We start from the raw sequence: 5,829 nt of genomic DNA, 5'->3' as shown, positions 1-5,829 counted from the left end.
TTCAAAATCTAAGGAAATATGGCACAAGTTTACTATTTTAATGTATCTAATGGTGTTGGAGGTTCAAATAGAGCTCCAATACTTGTTGCAAGTGAATATCATCACTGGTCACAAAGAATGGAGAGATATTTGAAAAGACTTGGCAAGGATCTTTGGAGATCTATAGAACAAGGATCACATGTACATGTCCTTACACCTATTGTCACTGATGATGCTCAAGTTAGACTTGGACAAGGTCAGGTTGATATGACAAGACACACCAACGATAATATAGAAAAGATGGAGAAAGATGAAATCGCTTTCTATGAAATGTCGTGTGGTGTTCCTCTTGATAACTTTGACATAATTATTAACTGCAAATCTTCTAAAGAAATTTGGGAAGTGCTCAAAAATATTTATGAAGGTACTAAACAGGCACAAGACAAGAAGCTAACCACTACACTAAATGAGTTTTCCAACTTCAGAGGTCTTTCTGGCAAAAGTCTTGATGACTCCTTCAAAGGATTCAATCTCATCATCACCAAGCTATCAAACGATGGGACTGTTTGAAGCAACCATGAGACTAATCTACATTTTCTCAATGATTTGGGAAGACAAAGGACTACCGCAAAGATAATAGTCCAAGGAGATAACAAGATCAAAACCTTGTCACCGTATAAGCTCTACCGTGAACTTCAAGCTAAAGAGTCTACGGTGATGAAAGACTGTGTAGATCTAGGCGAACCACTTGACTTAGTAGCACACTCAGCTCTATTTGCCAATAGAACACCTCAGTATCCTCATACCGGAGAGTCTTCATATCAAGTTCCATATGAAAACAGTCTATAGACTTATGAAAATGATACGAAAATGGAAAACGAGGAAACATTTCATAATGCCCTAACTCTAGCCAATCAACAATTCAATAGACTTCTACCTCCATTCTATTACAAGAATCAATAGTCTACCAAACCTCATTTTAACCGCAACTAAAACTCACATAACAACTCCTTTCGCCATCCACCTCAAAGATTCCCTTGAAATCCATCATACCAACCTCGTCCTTAGAATTCACCTCTGATGATAACCAATCCCACTGAAGCCTCACAGGTAGACAAGTCAACTAACACTGGAGGTAACACCGAAGACAAAAATGATGGAGTTCTCATCTATCACATATGTCACAAAGAAACCATTTTGAAATATATTGTAAATCTAATGTGGTGAAATACATATCATTTTATATGAGAATGGATCAAGAGATAAAAGACAGGGAAAGAGAAGTTAGGAAAGCCTTTGTGGCAAAAGTACGAAGAGATCATCAAGTATAGTCTTCAAGAGATAAAGATGATGAACCTGACAACAAGAGGAAAAGATGAAAGATTTGTGTAGTTGCAAGAAAAGACAAAAACTTTGAGGATGGCTCAACTGATATGAAGAAGAACTACTACTACATGGACAAAGAAGGAACCCTCGACATCGTGGAATAGGTAAAACTTATGATTCGGTCAAATAATTATAGCATTCATGACTATGAACCTTACCTAGAAAGACTTACTGAAACATTTGTTGATGTTCTTACAGATTATAACAAAGCCTAAGATGAGAAAAACATAACGACCTAAGAGCTATATCACTTGAGAGGAAGAATGGAAGACAAGAAGCTTAAGGTCACTATATTAAAAGAAGATTTAAAACTAGAAAGGGATGCTAGTTTGCTATGTGAAACTCAGTTAGACATTGCTTTCAATCAACGAGATTTAGCCCAATTAGAAATTGTACATATTAATCTTTTAATTGAAAAACTGTTTAATGAAAGTGAAGCTATCAAAAATCTTATGAACAATGGCTTTGTTGACAACACCAATAACTGGGGATGATCCAATAGCTATCTCACCGGAGACAAATTTCCATCGATATTTGATGTTGATCACCCATATATCCCACTTGATAGGACGTTTCATTTCCCAGTTAATGACAAGACTTACCATGAGCACATTCAATGTCATTTCATAAAATTGAATGATTTAAGCACAATTGTGTAATAGAAGAGATCCTCCATGAGACTTTGGGTACTTCTGAAAATCCTCACTCAATACCCATTTTTGGGACTATCTGTCCTGGCTTTGAATTTGAAGTGGACAAAGAAATTATCTTAGAAGGACCAGACATAACCCAAAAATTAGATGTTGATGAAGAAATCTTCCTTGAAGGACCAGGCCTTTCTTATGCAAACTTGACTATTGAGAATGTAGTTCCTTATATAAAGGTCTCATCGAAGACCTCTATTAAATCTACAGTATCTCAAACAAAAGTCTCACCAAAGATATATGTCAAAACAACCTCAAAGATTCAAAATCTACCTCAAGGAGTAAGAACGAACAAGTTTGAAATTGGACAATGTTCCAAATGTCATGAATGTTATAGTTCTGAGGACTCATCACCCAGACATGTCCCTAAGACTAGAATTTTTAAGAGTAAAAGACCAAAATTGAACAAATCGGATATTTTGTCACCAAAGGATAAGACAAGGCAAGCCTTGCAAGTTGAAATTAAATCCAATATTAAGAAAACGCAGGCCGAGCCAACTTCTAAGGGTAGAGAAAATGAGAGGTCTAAATCTTCAAAAGGAAAAGTTTACAAACTCTATGGTAGATAAAATATTTCAAAACAATCTACTACAAACAAAGTTTTTCAAAAAACCACTTCATAAAACTTCACAAAGGATCAAAAACTCGTAATTACTCACAGATCTCCTAGTCCATCAAAAGTTCATAGTCCCAAACCTGTGAAGAATAACAACATTGTAGTCGCTATTCCTCTGATGACTAATATTCAAAGGACCAATTCCTATTCCAAAACTCAAAAGAAAGAGTTTATCCAAAGAAACAACACCGCAATTATTACTCAAAACAACAGAAAGTCAATCTTAGCACAACCTGGACCCAAGATCAAGTCTAATGTCCTAAAAGGAGAGCTAAAATCCATCATTTAGATAAATGAAAAGAAACTCACCTTCATCTCTCATCTACCTTCTAAATAACATCACTATGCTCCTAAGAGAATTTGGAGAAAGAAACATGCTACTGACTTCAAATCAAATCATAAAGAAAAATCAAATCCCTTAGGATCTAAAAACGAGCATATATTGAGAGAAAATACAATTCCACAATCCAAAACAAATGCACCACACACCACCATTACTACACATTGCACTACATATAAGCATTCCTTTGATAAGAAATCTCTATACTGTGTTTTTGGCCCCAAACAAGTTTGGGAGCTTAAATTAACTAAATAACTGTGTAGGAAATCTGAAAGGAGGAACATGAAGAATAATGGTTAATTGATAGCGCATGTTCCTTGTATATGATTGCAAGGTTAGAATACATTCAACACTTCAAGCCAATCATTGGTGGTTGACATTTTACATTTGGAAATCATGCCAACGCAACAATACTTGGTTTTGGTGTTTTAACAACCAGGAACTTCTCAATTCAATGGCTAGCTTATGTAGATGGGTTGAAACAAAACTTAATCATTGTTGGGCACTTATGAAAATCTGGTCATTGTGTGGAATTTTATGACAGATATTGTTATATCATGCCCAAGGATCAAGAGACATGCCTTATCAAGTCAAAAGCCAAAGGTATGATGTACCCACTTGATGTATCTCTGATCATTCGAAGACCACAATTGTGTTTTTTTTTGTCAAAAGCAGTTTTCTGAGGTCAGTTCATTGTAGCACCGGAAATTTGATCATCTGAATTTTTAGTATATCAAAAACCTGGTTACCGGAGAGATGGTTCAAGGACAGCCTCTCCTCAAATTTGACAATGACACTTTATGTCATACTTGTGAGTGTGGTAAAAAAACCTCTGTGATCCATTCACTATAGCAAGTCTTCACCATAAGAAATACATCATATTCTTTGTAGATGACTACACTCCCTGCACTTGGGTCTTTTTATTAAGACTAAAGTCTTACACACCGCAAACCTTCATAAACTTTATCAAGGAAATCTAACTTCAAATCAAGCTTCCCGTTCGGAAGATACTAAGTAAAAATGGGACTGATTTCACGAATCAATTCCTGAATGACTTCCTAGTGTCTAAGGGAATCAGTTATAACTTTTTGACACCACTCACACTGCAACAGAATGGCATGGTAGAAAGAAGGAACATAAATATTGTGGAAGCTGCTAGATCGATACTTAACTTCGCAAATCTGCCTCTCTATCTTTGGGCATACGTAGTGGCAACAAAGTCCTTAACAAGACTGCATATAAAGGGTTGAAAAAGCGAAAACCCAATGTATGTGCCTTTTATATTTTTGGTTGCAGGTGCTTTATGGTCAACAATAAGGATCATCTGAACAAGTTTGCACCCAAGTCAAATGAAGGAATATTCTTAGGATACACTACAAACAAGGTTTTCTATATGGTTATGATCAGACGAACAAGAGTAATAGAAGAAAGCTTTGACGTGAAGTTTGATGATTTCTATATACGGAAATCGCCTTCTTCAAAAAAAATGAAATTCATCATGGAGAATGATATTCCACTTCTTGACCCCTCAACATCATAGAAGTGAATTATGAAACTCTCTTTGACCCACCATAGACTGCCAGATTTTTTGAGATTCTAGTCTTTACTATTGCTCAAATACAACATACCGAAGTCTCCAGACCAACGACATCTGAAGACTCTTCGCACTTACCTTCCACCTCATTGTTTAAGGGAGAAAGAAATTTATCAAATCCATTAACTGTCACAACCATCGAGGCTCCAATCATAGAAGAATTCGTTCGAGTAGTCAACAATAGATCTTGAGCCTATGATGACTCAAAAGAATCAGAAAAGGACGTTGAGGAAATAGAAATGAGTGAAGAAGTTCCAATCATTCTCATTGTATCAGCCTAAGGGGAACCATCATTAATCCAGGGGGAACCATCAACACTCCAGGGGGAACCTTCATCAACAGCTGCACAATCAAATTTTGAAGTCCAAGATCTCTATGTGGGATGTTTACACACTGAGGGGGAACTAGTTCCAAATGATCAAAGTAAAACGCCTCCCGGAGTAAAAGCATCTCCAGAAATTGAAGGCATCTCATCAAATGTAGTTTTTGAACATCATCAATCACGTCTACACATCTAGACAAAAGATCATCCACCCAAGAAAATAATAGGATGTCCCTATGTAGGAATACAAACTCGTTTCCTCTGATGATTTAACTAAACATTGTCACTTTTCAACTTTCATGTCATCAAATGAGCCTATAACCATCAAAGACGCTCTTCTAGAGCATGACGGGATCGTTTCAATGCAAGAATAATTGGTAGAATTTGAGAGGAACAAGGTTTGGAAACTCATCCCAAAACCAAAGGGACATACCGTAGTGGAAACTCGTTGGTATTCAAAAACAAACTGCATGAATCAGGTGTAGTAATCCGAAACAAATCCCGACTGTTAGTGCAGGCTTACGGTCAATTAGAAGGAGTTGATTATGATGAAACATATGCTCCAGTTGCTAGGCTAGAGGCCATATGCATCTTCCTAGTTTATGTTAAACATAAGAACATCAAAGTACATCAAACGGATGTAAAAAGTCCTTTCCTCAATGGTGAACTGAAAGAAGAGGTATATCTTCAGCAACCTCCAATTTTTTAGAACCTCGATCTTCCTCATTACTGTTACAAATTAGAGAAATATGTATATGGATTGAAGCAGACACCTAGAGCTTGGTATGAAACCCTTTCAGCATTTCTTATCAAATTTGGATACAAGTGTGGGTTCATTAATCCTACCCTCTTCCGGCGTTCAAATGAAAAGCATATGATGCTTGACCA

Source organism: Lactuca saligna, chromosome 8 (genome assembly GCF_052625555.1).
Source record: "Lactuca saligna cultivar CGN05327 chromosome 8, ASM5262555v1, whole genome shotgun sequence".
NCBI lineage: Eukaryota > Viridiplantae > Streptophyta > Magnoliopsida > Asterales > Asteraceae > Lactuca > Lactuca saligna.
Note: the sequence above shows the minus strand (reverse complement) of the source record.